The sequence below is a fragment of the Heptranchias perlo genome, chromosome 43 (genome assembly GCF_035084215.1).
Source record: "Heptranchias perlo isolate sHepPer1 chromosome 43, sHepPer1.hap1, whole genome shotgun sequence".
Classification (NCBI taxonomy): Eukaryota; Metazoa; Chordata; class Chondrichthyes; order Hexanchiformes; family Hexanchidae; genus Heptranchias; species Heptranchias perlo.
Genome location: NC_090367.1, coordinates 2198047 through 2223815, shown reverse-complemented (window position 1 = coordinate 2223815; position 25769 = coordinate 2198047). Strand labels below are relative to the sequence as shown.

General features: G+C 42.4%; 1 protein-coding gene across 4 annotated transcripts in view; it reads right to left on the bottom strand.

The window, feature by feature from the left end:
- Positions 1–25769, bottom strand: part of LOC137306405 (ADP-ribose glycohydrolase MACROD1-like) — a 631024-nt gene that overhangs the window by 364400 nt on the left and 240855 nt on the right. The gene's annotated exons all lie outside the window — the stretch shown is intronic.

Sequence of the window (25769 nt, the reverse complement as noted above, 5' to 3'; positions counted from 1 at the left end):
ACTATTTACCACCCTACCAATCTTTGTATCATCAGCGAACTTACTGATCATACCTTTTACATTCATATCCAAGTCATTAATGTAGACCACAAACAGCAAGGGACCCAGCACCGATCCCTGTGGTACCCCACTGGCCACAGGCTTCCAGTCACAAAAACAACCTTCGACCATCACCCTCTGCCTTCTGCCACTAAGCCAGTTTTGTATCCAAAGTGCCAAGGCACCCTGGATTCCATGGGCTCGTACCTTCTTGACCAGTCTCCTGTGGGGGACTTTATCGAAGGCCTTACTGAAATCCATGTATACCACATCCACTGCGTTACCCTCATCCACACGCCTAGTCACCCCCTCAAAAAATTCAATCAAATTAGTCAGACATGATCTTCCCTTGACAAAGCCATGTTGACTATCCCTGATTAATCCTTGCTTCTCCAAGTGGAGACTAATTTTGTCCTTCAGAATTTTTTCCAATAATTTTCCTACCACTGATGTTAGGCTCACTGGCCTGTCGTTCCCCGGTTTTTCCCTACTCCCCTTATCTCACCCCTTTCCTCGCTGATTTAAATCCTTTCATGGCCTTGTCCCTCCCATCTCTGTAACCTCCTCCAATCCTACAACGACCCCTCTCCCATACTCTCTGTTCCTCTGAATCTGGCCTCTTGTGCATTCCCCACTCATTTTGTCGCTTCATTGGTGGTGATGCTTTCAGCCATGTAGGCTGCACACTTTGGAATTCCTTCCCGAAACCACCCTGCCTCCCTCTTTTCTTTAGGACCTTCTTTAAAACCCACCTTTGGTCACCCTGCCAGTATCTCCTTCTTTGGTATAGCATCCATTTTTTGATTACACCTCTACGAAGCACTTTGGGAAGTTTTTCTATGTTAAAGGTGCTATATAAATGCAAATTTTTGTTATTTTGTCCCATGTTTTTCCCTGACTTCACATCAGGGGAAAAAATTATTTATTTGACAGGATTTACAGGTATAATGTTAGTTCTACAGAATGCTGCTTCTCCAATTACTGCTAACTTTTGTGGCTCGGGTATCTCCAGAGTGGCACCCAGCCCAGTCCAAAGCACTGATTTCCACTTTAATGAATGGTGCTCCCCTAGGAAGTGCTGAACACAATGGCTCAGAATTTGATGGAGCAGGGCATCCATCTCTCGGCATGATCTGTTAATAAGACTTTTTCTCTCACCCTGCAGCTCGAAACATTTTTGCGCCGCAAACTAATGGAAGGGCGAGCTGATAATGTTAGCAATTTCTTAAAACTCATGGGGAGGTTGAGGGCGAGCTGCTGTTTTTGCAAGGCCAACGGCAGAGTAAATCAGCAATTTGTAGCGATTTGCAACACACGGTGGATCTCTCCCTTGGCACAAATTGCCGGACAATTTACACACTGATAACAGTGTGTGCATTAAATGCGCTATTATTTTGCCAACAAATTCTGGCCCATAGCAATTGATCAGGGAATGGAGGCCCAAAGTGGCAGGTCACAAAAGAAGAGAAAATATGCCAAGGGGGAGAGTATGTGTGTTAGGCTTCCCTTCTGCTTTAACCAAGACACTCTGAACCACAGTTTCTGGAACACATATTAAGCTGTTGGAAATCTGTCAGAGAACTCTGATCCCAGAGAATTGGCCACACAAAAGAGTGCTCCCTCGCAGTCCTGCCCCACTGTACTTCCAAGCAAAAGATCTAGACTTTTGAAACAAAATATTCATTTTATTGCATACTTAGCACATTTCTAACTAATAAAACCAAAAAAAAACAAGAAACCTTTGAGACTCCGACAAGGCAGAAAGTCTCTACCAAGTACAAAAAATGCTTGGAGTGAATTTCTTCGTAGTTTTTCCTGCTCTGTCACCATAACTTTACCGGAAGTGCAACTGAAACCCCGTTTACACACATTCCCTCTGCCTGCCAATATATAAAATGTTGAAATTAAAGAAAAAAAGACAACATACATGAATCCTCACTCTCATAATATAAACGGAGTAGTCATCCATTCGATTTTGGAAAGAGCAGAATGGCTTTTAAAAGGGCGACCCAAAAATTTCTAATATGTAAACCAGATTACAGATGTCTGGATTTTAAAACAAAAATCAATAATTTCTTACTTTCTGCTGTGGCTCATGGTATGGAGGCATTAATTACTGAAGTTCTTAAACTTTTTGATGAACTTTTTAATCAGCAAAGCAAACCTTTGAATTCAAACCATGATCAAATGCATTTCTTGACCGTGGTCAGTTTTGGGCTGGCCAAAACTTAGCAGCCTTTTGTAGGAAAAATATGGCAAGCCATCGTATTATATACACTGCTTAAGTCAATGTTTGTTGGGCGTTCTTTCATTATGCCGCCTTGCACTTGGGTTAATTAGTCAAGTTAGTTAAAAGGTATGTCAACAACTGCTTCTCTTGGCAGGACCCTATCCAAAACAATAAGTCACATAAACGCTAATTAACTCACAACAGAATTTTGTTCGAGAGCTAATTTCACGGTCCAATTAGAGTTCTGCTTTGATTTCTCTTCTCACTCATTTATCTCGAGCACAAACCACTAGCACACCTGTGACTGTGTTGCGGTAAACAGAAGTAGCAGTCCCAAGACAGGGAGGTGGCGTGTGGCTGCTACTCCTGAGGTAAAAGCTACTGATAAACAACTTCAGAAAGACGCTGCACCAGGACAAGAGAAGCTCCAGGCTTCAATCAACTTTCAGCAGGCAGAACCCACAAAATATCTAACTATCAAACATCCTTTTTCATCACTTTAAAAAAAAAATCTCTCCTTCTATCCTCTCATCTCTTAAGGCACTGACTCTTATTGGACTACAGTTCTATGAGCACCAGCTACTCTTCTGCACCTCAACCGAGCCTGGGCAACTGGATTGAAATCGTGCTGTAATATTGGTAATGAATGCATCATCATGTTCAGTTGAGATTCCACTGTCTGCTATTATAACAAAGACTGTACCTTGCTAAAAATAGCTAGTTCAACTTAACAGTTCAATTTTATTCCTTTTAGCAAAATCACAATGGCAATCAAACCCAGAAACTCCCTCTTCTGTTTTAGCCTCTAGCAGTACGCAATCTCCTCATTAAATAGGCCCTCTAAGTAACAGTTTTCATTTCTCCGTGTTTTCTAGCAAGCTGTAGCATATGCAACGTGCCGAAAGGCTGCTGAAATTCTTTCTTTCCCAAGTAGTTACTCACAGTGGGTGTGAGGAACTTAGAGAAGTCCACAATGTGACGCACATTCCCATGCTGCGCACATGAAAGGCTGAGGTTCGTGGACCAAAGAGGATGACTTGGTGAAGAAGAGGGTCAGACTTGGGAAAAAAAGAAATTACATTTACATTGCACCATATCATGTTTCTCTGAAATTTTCTAGAGTATTTCACATACATTTAATTACACAGACAGTTACTGTTTTGTTTGACTATGCTCCTGTGAAGCCTTGGGAAGTTTTACTACGTTAAAGGCACTATAAGCAAGTTGTAGTTGTTGTTGTTGTTACATGGGTAAACAGAGCAGCCAATTTGCACACAAGGTCTCTGAAAGAGCAATAAAATGAACGGCTGGTTATTGTGTTTTTGGTGGTGTTGGTTGCGACGGTTGGCCAGAACCCCAACCGCCCCCCCCCCCCACCACCCCCCCCATTTTTCTTCAAAAACAGTGCCTCTGAATTGTGAGTGTACACCTCAATCACTGGAAAAGGCAGATGTGGCTTTGTTTTAACATCTCATCCAAAAGACGGCACCTCCGACAGTGCAGCGCTCCCTCAGTACTGCACTGGGAGTATCAGCCTGGAGTGGGACTTGAACCCACAACCTTCTAACTTACAGGTGAGAGTGCTTCTAACTGGTCCAAGCTAACACTTGATCAACATCTCTATTCTGATTCAGTGCCACTTATATTTAATTCTGCAGTAATTAGGACACTTGAAGAAAGTGTATCTCTACCTAACCAAATTTTCTAAACCAAAAAAAATCTAAACGAAAAACTGGCACACTAAAAATAAATGCATTTCACAGTCTTACAATGACATTCAGTACACATGAAGTAACTGGTGCAAATGTTCAATAAAAACTTTTAAAGAGGAAGCCTTCTTTAAAATGAAAGTAAGGCTTTGCAAAGAATTACTAAATATAAAAACCTTTTTGTCCAGTACATTTTGGTGAGAAAAGAGCTTAAAGGTACAACTGAACCAGATAACATAAGAAAACTAATTTAGTAACTGATGACTGTTTATTAGGCCAGTAAGTAGCAGAGCCACATGACCACAAAAGTTCTCAGGTTCGATCCCCAGCCTGTGCAGAGTTAGCTGATCTCGACCAGAGTAGGGTACTACAACTGACTGAAGTGCACCTGGGTTAGGGACAGAAGAAAATCAGCTGGAGGTTCAGTTCCTGATCTAGCAGCAGGAAGGCCTGCTAAAAGTACACATATGTGAATGGTAGATGGGTCAGAAGTGGGCTCCACTGGGTACTACTCATGGTCGAAAAGTCTGCTGACACTCGGGGGAAGAGGGGGGTTTTAACAACCCGCCAGGCAGGAAATGGGTGGGTTCGGGTTGGAGCATAAAACGTGGTGAGATGTAAAACAGGCGGCCAAACCAATCCTGTCAGCTTCCCGCCGGGCGAGGTAGGTTAAAATGACCTCCATCACTGTTCAGGCTCACACTTAAAGAATGGCCACTTGAGAAAAGTATCAACAATCAACTGGCAGCCATGAAACTGTAACCCTGCAAGGAGTCAGTACCTTTTGGACAGGAAGAGAGGAGGAAAAAACATATACAATTTATTCATGTAAGTATGCAATATTCTCCCACATGGCCAACATGCAATCATCTACATTCCTTGCATGTAGTCGGGACCTTGTGAGAATAAGAACACCATTCTACTCACTGTTGCTGTTACTATACTGTGACTGGGGAGCGCCAGGAATATTCTTCAGCAGGGTTTTGTTATATATGTAAGAAAAAAAAACAAATTCAGACCCTGACGTGGAGCTTCTGGCAGCTGCCCCAGGAGTGCAGTCCTTAGAGATTCTGAAGCTAATCTGGAATACCCGTTGTTCCCTGAGTTAGCATATACAGAGCATACTGCACAATGACATTCTGGTCTCTGCCATCAAAGTCCCTCCATTTATATCAATAAGCCTCTGTTTCCTATTTTAACCCATTACTGTATCAGCTACAATCTGACATTTTCATCACCTCAATCCCCTGTGAGTAACGGGGACTATAGTCATTGCTCTGCTCAGCATTCTGGGAAATTGGGTAAGGGAGCTATTTCAGGTGTTAATTGGCTAAATTCCCCAAAGACTTTGCTCCGTCTACATAGTCATACATGTACAAAACAAGTTTTTATAGATCAATCCCAACAAGTGCTGACATTTACACTTAATAGAATTTTATTTTGGACTTGTCTATTTTATCTTTCTTTATTGGCTATTTTCTCTTCTCTCATCCAAGTTCCCCTTACCATCGCACCATCAAAATAGTGTCCGTGGAATGCGGGAGATGAAAGAATTAATTGTAATGTTGGGATGATGTACTGGAGTTTTTGCCTGATTATGTTTGGGGGTCAAGGAGAAATTTTTATAGGATCTTTCTCTTTTGGGAGTTTTGCAAACAAGTGAAAGAGTTATGAAATGTCACTTCCCTCAAGAGATTAAATAGACTGAGGAGACTCCACTCCAGCACAAACCACACGTGGCCTGTTGACAGCAATGGGTTTAATTGGCTAATTGCCTTTATGTTGGTCCATTTCCTTACATTCTTGTGTGATTATTTTGATAGCCTGGTTACGATTTCCTGACTGCAGCTCAAGGTTGACAGGAAAGGCAGTGAGTAATTTGTTTTCATTGAAGAGCCAAGGCACATTGTGTAGGACACCAAAAAGTTGGAAAGAGTAAAAAGAATGAGGTAAATCAGGAAGTAGTGATTAGGTGAGGCCAACCCTGAGTTTTAAAAGACTACAGATTGCAGAAGATAAGGAAAGACTGAGGGAGATAAGGAGTTCCTGATTACTGGGCATTGCTGCACGAGTTTGTGATGCTGATTTTGCACCTTGCCCATGTGTTGTCAGTCAGTGAAAACAAAACATCAGATAAAGTCGATTTTCCATTAAATCTAAAAGGAGGAAACTCAACGATACAGTAAATGCTTGAAAAATTGCTTTTTCATTGTGTGCCCAAATAATATTCTTGACAGCGTGCTGTTGTTGTTTTGAGAAGTATGTGATTTCCATTACAGAAAACTAATAGCTTTTGCGCGCCAGCTGTGAATGCCTGTACTTTGTGCACAGGATAAGCTGGTAATGCACTAAGGTTTAGTAAAGAAATGAGGAAAGTGATAAGCTATTTACAGTACATGTTGGAAAACTGCTGCACAATTTCTACTGCTAATAATTTAGACTGTTCAATTTTTATTCATTGGCTTAAAAAAACACACACAGTAAGTTGCGTAAAATATTCAGGCGACAATGTACAGTCCATGAGGTAACAACAATGAGATATAATGGCCTAAGAGGTAAAAATACTGCCTGGTATGGAATGAGATATATTGACCAGAAGGTCTCAGGTTGCTGAGTCTGTGCTGAGTTAGCTGACCTCAACTAGAGCAGCAGATGGAGTCTCAATGACCCCAAACGAGGTAAAGGAAAAATCCGTCAAAATTTCTGCTGGTGATTGCTAACCAGCAACCCATTGTTAGAGCATGTGGGGAATGGGTGGGAACAAGATCAGGCTCAATTGTAATACCCACAATTGGCTTGCTCACATATGAAATATATAGGTACTTGGATGAGTTAAGAGAGAGTTGTCAGTGGTCTTGGAACCATATCTCAGTAAGAGTCTGAAGGGAGGGGCAGAAATTGGCAAAAATAATAATTTTAAAGAATTGCTTATTTTTGATTCTGTCAATGGAATAAATTAAAAACTTATCAACTACAAGTTACATTATGAGGACATGCTAAAATGTTGAAGCAAAAAAAAAGTCATAACTGTTTTGGTGTAAGTAAACTGCATTTTTAGCCTAGATTCACCTATTTCCTTAGTGCTTTTACTCCATACACAAGCAAATGACACGGAAGGAGTACATGCACAATGACAGATATGTGAACAACCTACAAACTAACTTGGGTTATCAATAAATATCTGTGCATCATGCAGTTAATTTGTTCTAAAACCATTTGAGTTGTCACAGGCTTGAAAGATTTGAGTGTGACAAGGTTTCCAATATTGCAACTTGAAGGTGTGCCCCTGAGGTGTGGGTACATGCGATGCAAAGAATGTACTGTAAGGTCGCATGAAGGCTTGGCATGGGTAATGGGTACATGTAGAACGCACAATACTTTGCAGGAAACAATCTTTGGGCCATCCATGAGTTATGTGATACTGTTGGGTACTGTTTCCTTGTCAGATTCCTTTAAGTGTGCTCTCTTCTTCATTTATTCCTAGGTCATGCAAGTAGCATTTACCATGTGTCGTCAAGAATGCTGCCCTGATGTACTTTAGGCAGGTTGCCCTAAACTGCCAAATTGGGCAACCCTCCTTACACCCAGCTTATGCTGCTGCATGCCAATTTACCTAACCTGAAATAGGGGGTCAAATTCTGTGCCACTCCTTTGCTTTGCTTTCCATTTTTTACGTGCCTATATATTGGGTTTCCTTTCACTGGATTTGCCTGACACTTCTCCCTTTCCCCCTCAGCTTTGACTAAGGCTGACAAATATTTAAAATTGATTTTGAAACTTGATGACAATGGCTGAAATAAATATCTGTTCTCATATGCAGGGCACTTAAGTCAAGTGAACGCATCCCTTTAATTTGGACCTGTATGAGCCAATCAATAACAAAGCTCAGAACTCATACTGGGTGCATGAGGGTTGGTACTATAGCTCACAATGACAGGAGAAGACAGTTTACAAAAAAAAAATCTATTTATCTGCAGAGCAACACGTAAAATGGAAACTCATAAGCAAATGAAAATAGGCAACGTTATTGGAGGGGGCAGACAATGCTCCATGGAAACAATTTACTCTTTGCTGAGTTCGGTCCCACATTTGCCCTCTGGTACTTTACTCAAGTGGCCACTAATACGCGCGAGCCTCGACAGTGAGCGTCAGTAAGCCATTCAACCCTCGGGTCACTGTAGCTCGCCCCATTCCAGTGCCCTCCTGATGCCCACGGGTAGTTCCAGCAAGATTCGCTGGATAACGGTCAAAAATCCTGGACGATTTTACCCTCTCTAACCCAAAGAAGACATGTAACTACAGCCAGCTGTGAGCCAGCTGTTTACAAACTAGTGGAACAACGCAGTCAAGTCAGCAGATTGAAATGCCTGATCGAGGAACGGGGCAAAGCTGAGCGAAGTCTCACGGCTGACTGCGAGCTGAGGAACCTCTCCCGCCTGTCTGGCACCCGGCATTTCAGTCAGTTGTTCTGTCTGTGTGGCGGTAGAACAACCGTGGTCCCGCAGCTGTCTGGCAGGCCTGTAGAGTGGGGAGATTGTGGATGCGTGCAATTAGCTGTGACTTCTCCGTACTTTTCGGTCAGCTGTTCTGTCAGGATGAGAGGATGAAGCTGTAAGATCCCAGAAGCTGGAAAAAAGAACACTTGGACCAAGTGGCAGAATTTGAAAAGTTAGGAGCGACTTTGTCAAGGAAAGAAAAGCAAACTCAATAACCCATGAAACAAAACCAGTTCCACGGAATGTAGGAGGGGTGTCTGAATCCTGAGGAAAGAAATTACAAAGCTTATGGGGCCAGCGTTGTGTAACCCTTCTAAACAAACTATACTTTAACCACTGATCAGCACAGATTAAACCTGAAAATGACCTGATCTGTAGGCTCAACTAGCTCACATTCTTAACCAGCTGAGTCATCAGGGCAACTCTTTAAAAAGGTACTGCACTATAAACAGCACTTAGAAGATACTCAGCATCAAATAAATCATTTCTGAGCACCATCTGTAGCAAACCAATTGGCTTCAGCATCCCTGGGCTTTTTAAAAATTCGTTCATGGGATGTGGGCATCGCTGGCGAGGCCGGCATTTATTGCCCATCCCTAATTGCCCTTGAGAAGGTGGTGGTGAGCCGCCTTCTTGAACCGCTGCAGTCCGTGTGGTGAAGGTTCTCCCACAGTGCTGTTAGGAAGGGAGTTCCAGGATTTTGACCCAGCGACGATGAAGGAACAGCGATATATTTCTAAGTCGGGATGGTATGTGACTTGGAGGGGAACGTGCAGGTGGTGTTGTTCCCATGTGCCTGCTGCTCTTGTCCTTCTAGGTGGTAGAGGTCACGGGTTTGGGAGGTGCTGTCGAAGAAGCCTTGGCGAGTTGCTGCAGTGCATCCTGTGGATGGTACACACTGCAGCCACTGTGCGTCGGTGGTGGGGAGTGAATGATTAGGGTGGTGGATGGGGTGCCAATCAAGCGGGCTGCTTTGTCCTGGATGGTGTCGAGCTTCTTGCGTGTTGTTGGAGCTGCACTCATCCAGGCAAGTGTAGAGTATTCCATCACACTCCTGACTTGTGCCTTGTCGATGGTGGAAAGGCTTTGGGGAGTCAGGAGGTGAGTCTGGGCAAGATTTCAGAGAGCTGCCAGTGCCAATGGAGCCATAAGCCAGCAAGTCAATACCTTGAGAAGAAGGGAGGAAAATTAGCAGGGAAAAAAGTTCATGTTTTTTTAAAAAAAGAATTATTTCCATTCATAAGGTTCATTGAACATTCCTCATAATGTTGCTTGTGAGTCATAGGAATATTAACAAGTAAAATGCATATTTCACACTGATCTTTTCAGTATTTTGTTTATCGCTGAGATTAAAGTTGGAGAGTTCTACCATGGATGTCTGCACCTGTGACTTCCTCACAGGATGAATTCCCAATCTCAGCTGCTCTATCGGGAAGAGGAACTGACATGATAGACTAATCACTTTGTTCCTTTTATTCCAGGAAAGGCGGTATGTTTTCCACCTGACGATGAGTGATATGATCATTGCTCAGAGCAGCCCACGCTGAAATCGCTCACCTGTCTTAAAAGCCTCACTCAGTTCTTCACCTTTCCACTAAGCTGTCAGAAAATGTACACAAGCTCTCCCTCTCAAAGGACATGCTTCAAACAGCCCAACTACCTCAACAAAAAACACAGCAGCAGGTCCATTATCAAACAAACCAGGAAACTTTAGTCACAACATACCAACAGTGCTGTCTGCATCATCTACAACAACAACTTGCAATTATATAGTGCCTTTAACATGATAAAAACGTCCGAAGGTGCTTCAGAGCTGCGTTATCAGACTAAAATTGACACCGAGCCAAAGGAGGAGATATTAGGATGGGTGACTAAAAGCTTGGTTAAAGAGGTAGGTTTTAAGGAGGGTCAAAGAAGGAGAGAGAGGTGGAGAGGTTTAGGGAAGGAATTCCAGAGATTAGGGCCGAGACATCTGAAGGCTTGGCCGCTAATCTAATGAAATAAATTATCCTCCACCCTAATAAAAGCATAGTTTTTAATCCTATCTATTCCAGAACACACTGACAGATGTCCTATTAACTTTTTAAATATTTTATAGTGAGACTGTAATATTTATGATATTACAGCTTTAAGCAGATTATTCAATATGCCCCAAATTAATAATATATTTTAAAAAGTAATTTTTAAAAATGTATTCCTTCTTATTAAAAACTTAACCTTCAAAACCTAAGCTTGATTGAAAAAAAATATGAAGTTTCTGAAAAGAGGAGATCAGTTGTGTTTGCTGGAGTACTAGACACTTGAACCACACATTGAAGCATCAATCTCAGTCATAACTGATATTCACGTTCATGCCTCCATTAGGGGTGATGTGGAGATGCCGGTGATGGACTGGGGTTGACAATTGTAAACAATTTTACAACACCAAGTTATACCGTTCACCTGAGGAAGGAGGAAGCCTCCGAAAGCTTGTGGAATTTAAAATAAATTTGTTGGACTATAACTTGGTGTTGTAAAATTGTTTCCATTAGGGGTGGGGGGGTTTCTTCCTGCATTGGGCAAGTACACTTCCTGGTCATTCATTGCACTGCTGTTAGTGGGACATTGCTGCTGCAGAATGGCTGCCATGTTTGTCACATAACAACAGTCACTACACTCCAAAGGTAATTTATTGGGGCTATTTTTAACTTAGCCAAATTGGCATTAACAAGGGGGTGATGGTCTCAAAATGGGGTCTGTACACTTACTGCTTCTCCCGGCCCCACAGAAATAACCTGTGCCCCTGCCACCGCAGACACCACCCCCCCCACCCCACATTGCAATCACGACTTTCCCCAAACACGTACCTTGCTGCCGACCGATGCTAATCCAAATCTGCTGAGCTGCATTGGGACACCTATTTAGAGCGTGCTGTAGGGCGGGCAACTCGCCCATTTAGGGTGGGCAGCTTGCCGGTTCTATTTAAATGAGGTCTGGGCCTCGTAATATTTCCAACCTTTTCGCTCCTGGCACGGGCAGATGGCTAACATGCTACACCAGGCGAAAGTCTACCCCATTGTGCATTGCACTCTGAGGTGTTTCAATGTGATAAGAAGCTTTATAAATGCAATCGCTTAATATTATTGGATCACTGATGAAACAATAGCAGGACTGAAAACTGCTTATGATAGCATTCTAAAACTCCTGTGACACTCACAACGGTTTATTTTAAATTTCTCTTGTGAATCAAGAAGGAATGACTACATGATGGGTTTTAAAAGCTTATATATTGTAGGAGGGAAGTAAAGAGTTCCACAGTTTTGTAGTTTTGGGAAAAAATGAGTTGCCGTGTGAAAGGCTGTGCGATGAGTCTTAATTACAATGCAGCATACCGGAGGAGGAAGCCTGTGCAGGACAATGTATTTGGTGATTAGCATGAACAAGAGAGGAAAGTTTGGAGGAGCAATGACCATAGTAGTGTTGATAAAAAAGAAAGAGCAAGAAAGATTATGGCAGAGCCGGTGAGTTTGGAGGCTTGAGGTGAGAAAGGAATCAACTATCAGGAGCGTGAGAACAATGTTTCAAGAGCTTCCCCAGATATGGAAGCAGTATTCAACGTTTGGATAGTCTTGGCCATTATAAAGAGTTACGGGTTACTGAGAAGAACGAGGAAAGCAATCGGGGTTTTTAAACCAGTCTTGACCTTGCTAAACAATTCCCCAACCTTCACAGTTAAAACAGTAGTAAATAGCTGAGATTTGGAAACAGCTTGCCTGTCTGCCCTACATGATTGGGAATTTAAAACGTGTTATCATACAAACACGCTAGACCGAAATTTTCTCTCTCTGCTAATTTAATGGAGTTATAAAATAAACTGATTAATGCCACCATTAAAATAATGAAGAGGGGAATTTGATACAAGTGTATTAAGTATTTTGTGTGATAACATTTCCAAAAATAACTTCTATCTTTTTATCTCACAGAACTAGTCTAAAAACATTCCACATGAGAAGCACACCAGCAGCAACCGTGTTTTTTGAAAGCACAACTCATTTTTTTGTTTTTTTAGGTACAGGGTTCCACTGAGAATAGCCACAACAAAATCTGATGATGTAACTTGCGTGGGTGTCACACATTTCTCCAAAGTATTCTGGTCCCTAGATTCTATAGCTTCTCAACTTAATTAGTAGATGGAGTTTTCAGTGATCAAGATAACAAAATGGAATGATGTCTCCCCCCCAGCTATGTGCATGTTTAAAAATGCAGGAGGGGTGGCATGGGCAGTATTGCCATCAAAATATGCCCACAAGTTGTGCGGAATGGATAATGTACCGGCATCCAAGCCATGACTTCATTTCTTGATCGTACCACACACTGTTGGCAGTGATGTTTTCTATTTATAACACCTATAGCATGCTTTCAACTGGAAAAAATACATTTAATGAGCATTTTTGTCATTTGTTTTCACCTTCAATGATTGGAGAGAATTACGCTGGTGGTGGCACTTTGTTATTCGGGATGTCATAATGGTTTAAAAGTGATTTTTGTTTATACTGGCATTTCTGCACATCAGCACAACAAATGTTGTTAATTCTTAATCTCACTGCAAATTAGAACTCCATAAAACTAGCACTGAGTGCTTTACCTCTCGCAAAAGTTCATTCCCACGAGGGATATCAGTATTATTGCAAACGATTTATCAGCATTATGCCACCAATGAACCAATGCGATAAACTACTGCTGATAGCGAGACTCATGGGCTTCAACCATGTAGCCACAAAACGAATTGAGCCTGATGAAAAACTTCTGTTTGCATCACACTTTAAAGAAAAAGTCAGGAGTTAACATTACAATCCTCATGCAACCTGTCGCTATTTTACACAGAAAATGGATATTTTCTGCATCTCAAAGGAAATGTTATATCAGAAAAATATGGGAAACAAGCAAATCAACCCTGGTTCAATGAGAAGTGTAGAACAGCATGCCAGGAGCAGCACCAGGCGTACCTAAAAATGAGGTGCCAACCTGGTGAAGCTACAACACAGGACTACTTGCATGCTAAACAGCGGAAGCAACATGCTATAGACAGAGCTAGGCGATTCCACAACCAACAGATCAGATCGAAGCTCTGCAGTCCTGCCACATCCAGTCGTGAATGATGGTGGACAATTAAGCAACTAACGGGAGGAGGAGGCTCTGTAAACATCCCCATCCTCAACGATGGCGAAGTCCAGCACGTAAGTGCAAAAGACAAGGCTGAAGCGTTTGCAACCATCTTCAGCCAGAAGTGCCGAGTAGATAATCCATCTCGGCCTCCTCCTGATATCCCCACCATTACAGAAGCCAGTCTTCAGCCAATTCGATTCACTCCACGTGATATCAAGAAACAGCTGAGTGCACTGGATACAACAAAGGTTATGGGCCCTGACAACATCCCGGCTATAATGCTGATGACTTGTGCTCCAGAACTAGCCGCGCCTCTAGCCAAACTGTTCCAGTACAGCTACAACACTGGCATCCACCCGACAATGTGGAAAATTGCCCAGGTATGTTCTGTCCACAAAAAAGCTAGAAAAATCCAATCCGGCCAATTACCGCCCCATCAGTCTACTCTCGATCATCAGCAAAGTGATAGAAGGTGTCGTCGACAGTGCTATCAAGTGGCACTTACTCACCAATAACCTGCTCACCGATGCTCAGTTTGGGTTCCGCCAGGACCACTCGGCTCCAGACCTCATTACAGCCTTGGTCCAAACATGGACAAAAGAACTGAATTCCAGAGGTGAGGTGAGAGTAACTGCCCTTGACATCTAGGCAGCATTTGACCGAGTGTGGCACCAAGGAGCCCTAGTAAAATTGAAGTCAATGGGAATCAGGGGGTAAACTCTGAAGTGGCTGGAGTCATACCTAGCACAAAAGGAAGATGGTAGTGGTTGTTGGAGGCCAAACATCTCAGCCACAGGACACTGCTGCAGGAGTTCCTCAGGGCAGTGTCCTCGGCCCAACCATCTTCAGCTGCTTCATCAATGACCTTCCCTCCATCATAAGGTCGGAAATGGGGATGTTCGCTGATGATTGCACAGCGTTCAGTTCCATTCACAACCCCTCAGATAATGAAGCAGTCCATGCCCGCATGCAGCAAGACCTGGACAACATCCCGGCTTGAGCTGATAAGTGGCAAGTAACATTCGCACCAGTCAAGTACCAGGCAATGACCATCTCCAACAAGAAAGAATCTAACCACCTCCCCTTGACATTCAACGGCATTATCATTGCCGAATCCCCCACCATCAACATCCTGGGGGTCACCATTGACCAGAAACCTAACTGGACCAGCCACATAAATACTGTGGCTACAAGAGCAGGTCAGAGGCTGGGTATTCTGTGGCGAGTGACGCACCTCCTGACTCCCCAAAGCCTTTCCACCATCTACATGGCACAAGTCAGGAGTGAGAATGAATACTCTCCACTTGCCTGGATGAGTGCAACTCCAACAACACTCAAGAAGCTCAACACCATCCAGGATAAAGCAGCCCGCTTGATTGGCACCCCATCCACCACCCTAAACATTCACTCCCTCCATCACCGGCGCACAGTGGCTGCAGTGTGTACCATCCACAGGATGCACTGCAGCAACTCGCCAAGGCTTCTTCGACTGCACCTCCCAAACCCACAGCCTCTACCACCTAGAAGGACAAGGGCAGCAGGCACATGGGAACAACACCACCTGCACATTCCCCTCCAAGTCACACACCATCCAGACTTGAAAATATATCGCTGTTCCTTCATCGTCGCTGGGTCAAAATCCTGGAACTCCCTACCTAACAGCACTGTGGGAGAACCTTCACCACATGGAGTGCAGCGGTTCAAGAAGGCGGCTCACCACCACCTTCTCAAGGGCAATTAGGGATGGGCAATAAATGCTGGCCTTGCCAGCGACGCCCACATCCCATGAACGAATAAAAAATAAAAAAAACACTGGCCTTGAATTATGCTGTCTAAAGATTAACATGAAGATGTTTATTGTATCCACATTAAATAATAACCACAACAACTTGTATTTACATAGTACCTTTAACTGAGAAAAATACCCAAAGGCGCTTCACCGAGACTTAATCAAAGAGGTTATGCCAAGCGACAGAAGGTGATAATAGAAAGGGTGAACATAAACTTAGTCAAAGAGGTGGATTTTAAGGAAGGTCTTAAAGCAGGAGAGATGGGTGGAGAGGCAAAGGAGTTTAGGGAAGGAATTCCAGAGCACAAAGCCTAGGTGGCTGAAGGCGAAGGGATAGGAGATGCACAATAGGCCAGAATCAGGGAAACAGAGTATATGGGGGTGTGGGGGAGAGCGGTTGTAGGGCTGGAGGAGGTTACAGAGAAATAGAGGAACAATATCATAAGGGGATTTAAACACAAGGATGAGAATCTTAAATTTGACATTTTGGGGACCAGGAGCCAATGTAGATCAATGAGGACAGGGGTGATGGGTGAGTGGGCAGCAGAGTTTTGGATGAGCTGAAGTTTACGGAGGATGGTGGATGGGAGGCTGGCCAGGAGAGCATTGGAAGAGTCAATTCTGGAGGTGATAAAAGTCATGGATGAAGGCTTCAGCAACAGATAGGCTGAAGGCGGGTGATGTTATGGAGGTGGAAGTAGGCGATGTTTGTGATGGAGAGGATATATGATCGTAAACTCAGCTCAGGATCGAATAGGATGCAGAGGTTACAAACAGTCTGGTTCAACCTGAGACTGTAGCTAGGGAGGGAGATGGAATCATTGGCAAGGGTATGGAGTTTGTAGCGATGACCGAAGACAATAGCTTTGGTCTTCCCAATGTTTAGTTGCAGGAAATTATGGCTCATTCAAGATTGGATGTCAGATAAACAGAATGACAACATAGAGGCAGCAGAGGGGGCGAAGAGGTAGTGGAAAAGTAGAGCTGGGGTTCCACAACCTATATGTGAACTCCATGTCTGCTGATGATGTCGCCAAGGGGCAGCATGCAGATGAGGAAGAGGAGGGGCCAAGGTAGATCTTTGGGGCACTCTGGAGGCAACAGTGAGGGGGTGTGAAGAGAAGTCATTGATGCTCTGGCTATAATTGGATGGATAAGAGTGGACCATGTCAAAGGCTGCAGAGAGGTCGAGGAGGAAGAGGAAGGATAGTGCACCATGGTCACAGTCACAGTGGATGTCATTTATGACTTTGGTTAGGGCAGTTTTGGTGCTGTGGCAGGAGTGGAAATCTAATTAGAGATTCAAACAGGGAGTTGCGAAAAAGATGGACACAGATTTGTGAGGCAACAAGAGTTCCTTTCTCTGCTTTTAAGGAAGCGTTAACGTGGTTATTTTGAAATTACACCATGCAAGGATTAGTGTACAAATGCTTGATGTGTTTCCATACTAATAATCAGAATGTAATTTCAAAATAACCACTTAAAGTAGCATAGAAAGGAGTGTAACAAAGGCACTATCATTTAACAGCCGATGTATAAAAGGGGACAATTCACTTAGGTCTGGCACTGTATAGCTTATGCATGTCACATGCTCTACAGCTGCAAACTAACTGGCATTTTAAATTAAAAACAGAAACGCTGGAAACACTGACCTTTTACTCTGTTAACTCTGTCGCTCCACAGATGCTGTCTGACCTGCTGAGTGTTTCCAGCATTTTTTATTTTTATTTCAGATTTCAAGCATCTGCAGTATTTTGATTTTGGCATTTTAAGTTATCTGTTTGATGTTTGAAACCAGAAAACCTTTTTATTTTTCAAATTCAACATCATAGCATATATAGCAAAATAGCAGCACAGTTCTACCCACTTATCTCAAAGTCAATTTTCCTCCCATCCTTGCCTGAAAATACCAACTTTTGGTGGACTATGATTCCTTGGACTCCAGCTATCTTCCTGTATTTCATCCAAGTGAAATGACAGCTATTCTCCCCCAACATCCACATACACACACATCCAGCACAAGTCATTGGAGAGCAATCAGAAGTGGGGACCCTCACTGATCTTTTTCTAGCCCAGGAGCACTAAGTCCAGTTGTACAACTACCACACTTGCTGCCAAAGCTGAGATCTGCAAGTTCAGCACATATTGCCTGTGACTTTCTGATTTGTATGGATTAGTGTACCACTGGGCAGTGCCTTTATCCACTGTGCCATGAGGGGATGTGGCCTGTCGATCCCATATTTAAAAAAATATACCCTGGGATATGGCCCTCATGGGGTTAAAGGAATATGCGATTGACACAAATTACGCACACACACAAACATAAAAGTGCTTAGCAGAGAAGTGCTCTTAACATTCAGCTACTATAATCACTCCTGCCACAGCAGTATCTAAACAGAGGACAAATCCAAGGATTTATGTGCGAAGGGTTGGTTTTCACCTTATTGAGCAAGTAAACATTAATTCAGTTGTTAACAGCTCTCTCACTCTGTCGTTTAGCTGCAAACTCCTGCAGTTTTACATGAAAACTACTCAAAGCAATTACAGTCCATCTCCCAAATATTGCTGACTGTCTGTATTCGTATGCAATGTTGTCATTTATAGAACCGTGTTTACTGATTTTACTGCAGCTCAATTTAGATTGACGCACACCATTCCCATCAAGGCCTTTGATACAGAATATCAAACTCCGTGCTGAAGTGGGCATTTTTGGGAGGGAGAAGATTGAAAAGGGTGTATCACTTTGAGTTCATAACAAAATTGCAATTAACTGCCTTTAGTCAAGATTTTTAAAGTGTTTTGTTTGAGAGCTGATGGAACTGAATTAACATACACACAAGCTGAGGATTGATTAGGCTGCTAGAAGCCTGGTACTAATGGGCGGAGAGAGTGCATAGTGCACGATCCAACCATTGGTACCTGAAAGTTGCATCGGGGTCCTACAACTGGCATAAGACCCTGATTTCAATGTGTATGTAGGCTTCCAAAAGTTTCGTGCAGGAGCTCTAGGCACACATTTCAAGGTCCACTTGAAAAGTGTATTGGGCGGGTTATGGGAGGACAACGGGCAAGTTTTGTTCTTGATTTTCAATCGTCGGCCGTCTCATTTTCAACTGCGGGTGGCAATTGAATCCCTCGCACCCCAAACATGTTTTATATTTCAAAAAAATGGGTAGAGACAGCTTGGGAACTGTCATCTTATTCAGAATTCCTCCTCTGGTAACACCATGAAGTTATGCTCCAGTAGCGTTGGTGATCATTAGTAATTGTAGTAAAATCTCCCTTTGTGCAGAAATTCAGTTGGATACAGCTTCCTTTTATTAAAACTGGATCAAGGGAATGGATGGTCTTCCATGTGGACGTTTGTACTGATAGGATTCTACTTCATTTGCGAAATGGCCATTGTTTATATTTACCCAGCGCTGTAGAAATCCTGATCCAGCAGAAACACTATACAAGCAACATTTCTTGGCAGCTGGGAGTGCCATCAGGATTCAGTTCAACCTGTCAGTGTTGAGACTAAGCTTGTTTTACCACATTAGATTTGAAGGTTATTTCCTTTCGTCGCTCTCCGGCACAAATGTATATTTAGTCTTAAACAAACTGCTCCAGGCTGCATTAACTTACACTTGAGCTTGTGCTGCCAGCTTGTCTTTTAATGTCCAAACTGTGTGAGGCATTTTGTGTGTGAACAGAATGCAGTTCCACTGAAGTACTGGCTTTATATGAAAAGAAAATATGATAGTGCAGCATGATGGAGCGACGAAAGGCAGCAAAGTGTTGGATGCAGGGTTCTGCGCTATCACCAATATCAGTCACACTCAGTATTACCATCTGTTGTCTAGTCCAAATCTTAGTAGGGAAGGGCAGGGCAGGGGATGAAATTTAGGTACACAGTATGCTGCATAAGAAACACTGTACACATGCACAAATTATGTCCACTTGCATATGCACAAATGTAAAATTGGTACACTTGTGAATACTAAATGAATCCTGTGCCTTCAACTTGCTCCATTTTTTTCCCCAATACAGACTGCTCACCACAATGAACCTTACTCCGGTTGGAATGGTCTGTTTGGAAGAATTCTTCTGTGATGGTCAGAATTGTTGCTCTGCATCAGTCAGCAGGAGATGCAATTCAAATGGAACATGCTGCACATTAGTTTCTCCTGTCCTTCCCCTCCAACTTACTAGATTGAAATACCTCTGATTCTATACACTGGCACCCTAACCAAAAAGCAATAAAGCTCAAATCCACGCTCCATCTTAGCACTGACTAGTGTGTACTACGCCAAACAGAACGGGACAGTCCCATACTCAATCCTTAGTTTGCATCAGTTAGTGGCTCTGGAGACTACAGCTCCCATTTTCATCAACATCGGGGAAGCCTTTTCTTTGTTACCGATATCAATGGAATGTGCGGCATCTTCATTGGAAACTGCAACAGACCATGGTGGTCACGATGCAAGCTTCCATGAGAGTCCCATGACCCTTTTGTAGCAGTCAATCATTCCTCGTGATATTGCACATGACAAGTACCAGAATTGGTGAAAGAAAGGCATGTTCAGAAATCCAGGGGAAGCACAGTGTTAGAAAGGAATAAGTTGGCTTGTGTTCACTTTGGACTTTATTATATTAAAATAGAATGTGCACTTATGTCATGAGTTGTTATTTGTAGAGGTTAAAGTCATACAGGGAAAGAGTACACTTATGTAGTGCTGAATTATTCAAACAAGTGATGATTACTAGCACAGTCATGTAGGGGAAAGAGAGCTGATGTGCTGTCATATTCTAGGATGGGTAGTGATCAAAGGATTGTTCCTTTATTTGACGGTGGGAAAGGAGGTACAGCATTGGTGTCAAAGGTTCTGTGTTTAACAGAAGAGAAGACTTCAGTGATGAGATGTGCTCTGATGTCCCTTGCAGCAGTCACTGAGGAATTCTTTGAGTGAAAGTCATCGCGATGCTCTCCTCCATGTACTTCTGCCTCCCAAACAGCAAGGGCAGCTTCCGCAGCGGTGTCCAAGTCCAGGCCTTTTTGTACAGTGAACTTGTGCAGGACACAGGAAACTAGGAGGAGCAGCACTACTGGCCCTCATTATAATACATGTAAATGAGTTCACTTGGGTCTGAGCAGGCAGATTGCAGGAAGGGTCAAAAAGTTCAAGTGAATTCAGGGGACTGATTTTGGGGTGAAAAACAGGAGTAAATGGCTTACGCCCAATTTTGCTGTCAAAAAAGTTACCTGCCCAATTATATACTGTAATTATACACCAAAAACAATGTGGAATTTCTAGGCCTATTAAACAAACATCAATAATGGGATCTAATCTGCAGGAGTATCTATACAGCAATAACTTAATAAGTAGCAGCTAGCATTAGATTCTGCCTGACAAATCTCCTTTCTTTGAAGACATTACAGATAAAGCAGAGACTGCCACTCCCTAAAATAGATTGTGACTGACAAAATTCCACATAAAAAAGACTTCTTAAAATATAAGGCGCTGAAATCAAGGGAAGAACATAAGCCTAGATAAGAAGCTGGCTAAAATATAAGAAAAACAGAATACTGTAATGTCAGACTTGAGGTGAGATGCTGAGTGATGTATCACAGTGGCCAGTAGTTGAACTAATGTTGTTTTAATTTATATATAAATACTTAAACTAATTGTAAGCTTGTAAAGATTGACAATACTAAAATGGAGAACATAGTATAGAAAGAAAATGCATCTAAAGATTTGCAAAAGGATTTACAATGGCAGACAAATGGCAAATGAAACTTAACATTGATAAATGAAGGATTGCACAGAGCCTGAAAAAATGTGGGATTTAAGTATACAATGCAAGGAACTGAATAAACACAGGGATACTTAGATAAGGACCAAAGAGTAATAGAAGATATGCTACTTGCAATGTCCAGACAATGTGGTGAAACAATTTAAAAAATCTGCCTGTGAAAGTTCTGCTGAGGCTTTACATTGCAGTGATCAAACCACAACTAATGCTGTATTCAGATGTGACCACCACAATACAAAAAAGATAAACGTGCATTAAAAAAGGCTGAGGAGATGATCAATAAGGCTGATCTAAAGTATAAAATGAGCTATGTAGCAAGATGAGGGAAGCTTAAGCATTATCATCTCGAAACAAGGCGATTAAGGGGAGAACCTCATGAAAGTATATGAAATATTAAATGGTGTAGAGAAAGTAAAGCCAGATTGCTTCAAAGTAAGTTGGGAAAGTATGGCCAGAAGACATAAATGGAGATTAGTAAAAAGTCAATTTAAAATAGATGGCAGGAAGAACTTTTTTACTCACAAAATGATAAATGTTTGGAATTGACTGCCAGGCAGCGAAGTAGAGAGAAAAACATTGGGGTTGTTTAACATATAGTTGGTTGTTGTGATGGGACAATGTTGCAATGTGTGAATTCCTTGTTTCGGTTACTGAAAAGATTAAAGCGGTTTGTTCTATTAATGTGAATTTTTTTTGTATCTCTGTAGACTGAATGCAGTACTGAGGGAGTGCTGCACTGTCGGAGATGAGACGCTAAACCGAGGCCCGTCTGCCCTCTCAATGGGCGCAAAAGATCCCATGACACTATTTTGAAGAAGAGCAGGGGAGTTCTGCCCGGTGTCCTGGGCCAATATTTATCCCTCAATGGACATCACTAAAACAGATTATCTGGTCATTATCACACTGCTGTGCGCAAATTGGCTACAGTGTTTCTTACATTACAACAGTGACTGTAAAGCACTTTGGGACAACCTGAGGTCGTGGACGGCGCTGTATAAATACATTTCTTTCTTTTTCTTTTTAGACAGAACTGTACATTCTTTGTTCTCTGTAGTGTGATCCCTGTTTCATTGGATTGACATAAAAAGCACTGATTGGGGTAGATTTTGACTTTTGGGTGGCCCACCAGTGGAGTAGGCTGGTCAGCTGCCCATTCTGGTGGTGAAGAGACCCCTGAGGTTTTGAGGCTCTGCCTTCATTTATATTCATCAGGCAAGCTGCAGGGGGCAAAACTGGCATCCCAACACACCTTTTCCAAACAAAGCCTGAAAATCAGGTTGGAGCTGCCACTGCCACAAGCGAGGTTAAGTTGCGGATTGTGGGGGGGGTGCGGTGCAGAAGCCCAGATTATTTTTGTGAGCCCCCGAGAAGCTACAATTATAACAGAGAGTTAGAGGACTAGAATAATTAGCATCCATGAGCTGAAATGTTTTATTTGCATGCTTGATTCTCTTATGTTCACGTGAACTTGGAGCAACGGTCTTCTGCTTTCTCTTCCTTCCTCTGCCTCCCTAGAGAGCTTCCAGTTGATGCCCCAAAACTCACTTTGCGTGTGAAATCAAGAGTACTAACACCAGCGCAAGCGCACAGTGTATTGGCAGCCAAACCCGCCAGGCTACCAGAGCAATCCTTGTGAACAGTTCTGATACTTAATCTAATATTAAGGAAATGTCCAAGGTCATAAATCAGGTTAGCTAAAATGAGGGAGGCAGAAGTTTCACAAACATAACACATAGTCAGAATTGCAAATTTTTGTTTGTCAGACTTTAATTAGCAGCCCATCAGTTGTCAGCTCTGGAGATTTACTTTAATGCCAACAGTTTAATTCATTAATTTACTTAACATATTTTGACAGGGTTTCATGTAACAAGTGTAAAATCACAGTGACAGTTTAAGTGATAATAAGCAGCACCATGTGCCTTGAAAGAGGCAATTCAGCTCATGTCCATTTACACATTTCTTAATCTTTTGAAAATAACAGGGAAAATACATAAATTGAGAACAATATATTAAGTAAGAGATCAAAGAAATACTATTGGTAACATACAAGTTTTGAAATGGAGGCAGTAACCTACTTTTCTTTTTTTTCCAGTGGTTCCCTTCCCCTCCAATTTTCTCCTCTGCTTTACTGAAGATGCTGACTCTTGTTGGGATACAAGTCCTTGGGCATTGGCAGCATCTCATTCAAGCAGCCAATCACATATGTGAGCCTGGACAATGAGTGTCCATTGGCTGTTTGACCATGGAGTACATCACAGCCAGCCTCATCCTATCATCCCACCTTTTTGACCTTGTGGGCCACATAGATTCAGACCAAGGAGCCTTACGGGGCACATATAAAGTTTCAATCTATGTTCCAATTAATTTGCATGCATCTCAAGTTGCTGATACTAACAGATCTTGTTGCTCTAATTTAGGATTTATTCACCAGTGAGACAACAGTGCTAAAAACTTTTCCAAACCTCCAGGTTCTCAAAATTCAAACAGGACAAACCGGCAATTTTGAAATATAACCTCAGATAGGACTGAGTGCCTGAGCTGTGAGGGTCAGATTGCCAGGGCTCAAGGTTTACAGGTTGGACACCCTTGCTGTCCTTAACTAATGTCTGTACATGCAGTTTTCCAACAGTAGTCACTGAATAGAGATCAGCAGCCTTATCTGATTTTTTCTGTCCATCCCACCCCACATTCAATTTTAATTCCACTACCCCAGCTGAGATCAGCTAATTCATCACAGGCCAAGAATTGACCTTGCAATCTGTTGTTTTTTGTGGCTCAATTACACACAGGCATTGCCAGCTGAACCATCAGGGGAGCTCATATGATCCATTTTAAAGATATTTTATAGGCATCCCAGTGGTGCAGCATCTTGACAGAATGGCATAACAAAGGGAGAAAAGGCAAGATGTTTTCCAAATGGCTGGGGAAATAAGAAAAATCAATTGACACAGCTCTTATGGATAACCAAAGTAACTAAGGATTTTCACATCGTTCACCTGACGAAGGAGGAAGCCTCCGAAAGCTTGTGAATTTAAAATAAAATTGCTGGACTATAACTTGGTGTTGTAAAATTGTTTACAAAGTAACTAAAGTATAGGGGTGTTTCCAAGAGAAGTATGGGCACTGCATGCAAGGCAACACATTGATATCATTAGAATGTCAGAAAGTAGAAGATTATACAGTTTAAGGAGGTTTTAAATGCTACCTATTAAAAATTGCAATAATTTCCACGACAGTCTTGTTAATTAATTTCAAACGTATGCACATCAACTTCAGGCAAATTCCTTGTTCCAAAATCTCTGATCTTGGCTTTGTCACGACTATTTTATCTCTGTTCTGGTCATACACAGGTCTAGCATTGAGTCTACGGTTGTCCATCCCAACCTACTGTATATAATAGGGTTCTACTGTCCATACGATTGTTAAGCTAGTGTGGGGTAGAAGAGAGAATTCTGCACAAAATGTCTGCCTCCAGGCCAAATTTGTCCAGCTGTCTGCTGTCAGCGGTGCTGTGTCTGCAGCAGCACATGGTAACATTACCTTGAGATGGTACTCTCTGCCTGCTCATTTATATTACAAATGTAGCATCAGATACACCAGCAAATGTACAGATACCATGGCAGTTGTGCTGGTGAACCAGTGTCCAGTGCAACAGAACAGCAGGATCTGAGACTGCATTCACAACTCCATAAAACAGTGAGATCCTGGTCTCAGGCAGGAGACTGGTAAAAGGTAGAGAATGGAAATGTCACCATTCCCCAAGTCAAGGGGGAAAATCACTAGTTCGATCTTGTGCATCTCATGCACCTGTGATCAGCTAATGACCTGACAACAGTTTAGCTATTTTCTAACTTATGGAATAGTCTTTCCAGCAACAATGTTCTGTCCATCACTAATGCTAATTAAAAATTTACGGTAAATTTCTTTCCAGAGGTGCTAGAAAAAACGTACACATTTTCAAAACTCAGAAGTGTTAGAAGTCTGCGATTCTTAGTCTTCTTCTACCCAACACTCTGCAGCACGATCCAGAGGTAAGCCTGGAGGGAATGCCAAATCATGCCTTTATTGTGCTTTCCAACATAGGCTCTAACCAATTTTGATCCTTCTTTACTAGAAGACCCCAAACCAGCAACATCCCTCCCATAACTAGGCCCTGGACCATAACCCTGTTTTATCCAACCTTCCCCAGAATAACAAAAACCCTACAATAGATAACCCCTCCCCCCAAACAATTGCTAGCCTCGTCCCTCTGCCATAAGCATTTACATCACGCTCAAAAGATGCTTAGCCTCTCTTGCAATTAGATACAACACTGTATTTCTGCTGTGTATTATATGTTACAATCATACAGTGGTGCTTTAAAAGAAATGAGAAACCAGGTAAAAGTCAGAGGCTTGCCTTTCCACTATTATCACTACCTTTTAGGGTTTCTGCCCACACAAAAAAAACTGTATGCTTATTACCAAAAAGTGTTTAAGGGCCTTTTAAGGCCTTGTAAACAACCTATCTCAAGAAATGCTGCAGTTTTCCCCTGCAGTAATTATAAGTGACCAGGGAGCTGTGTC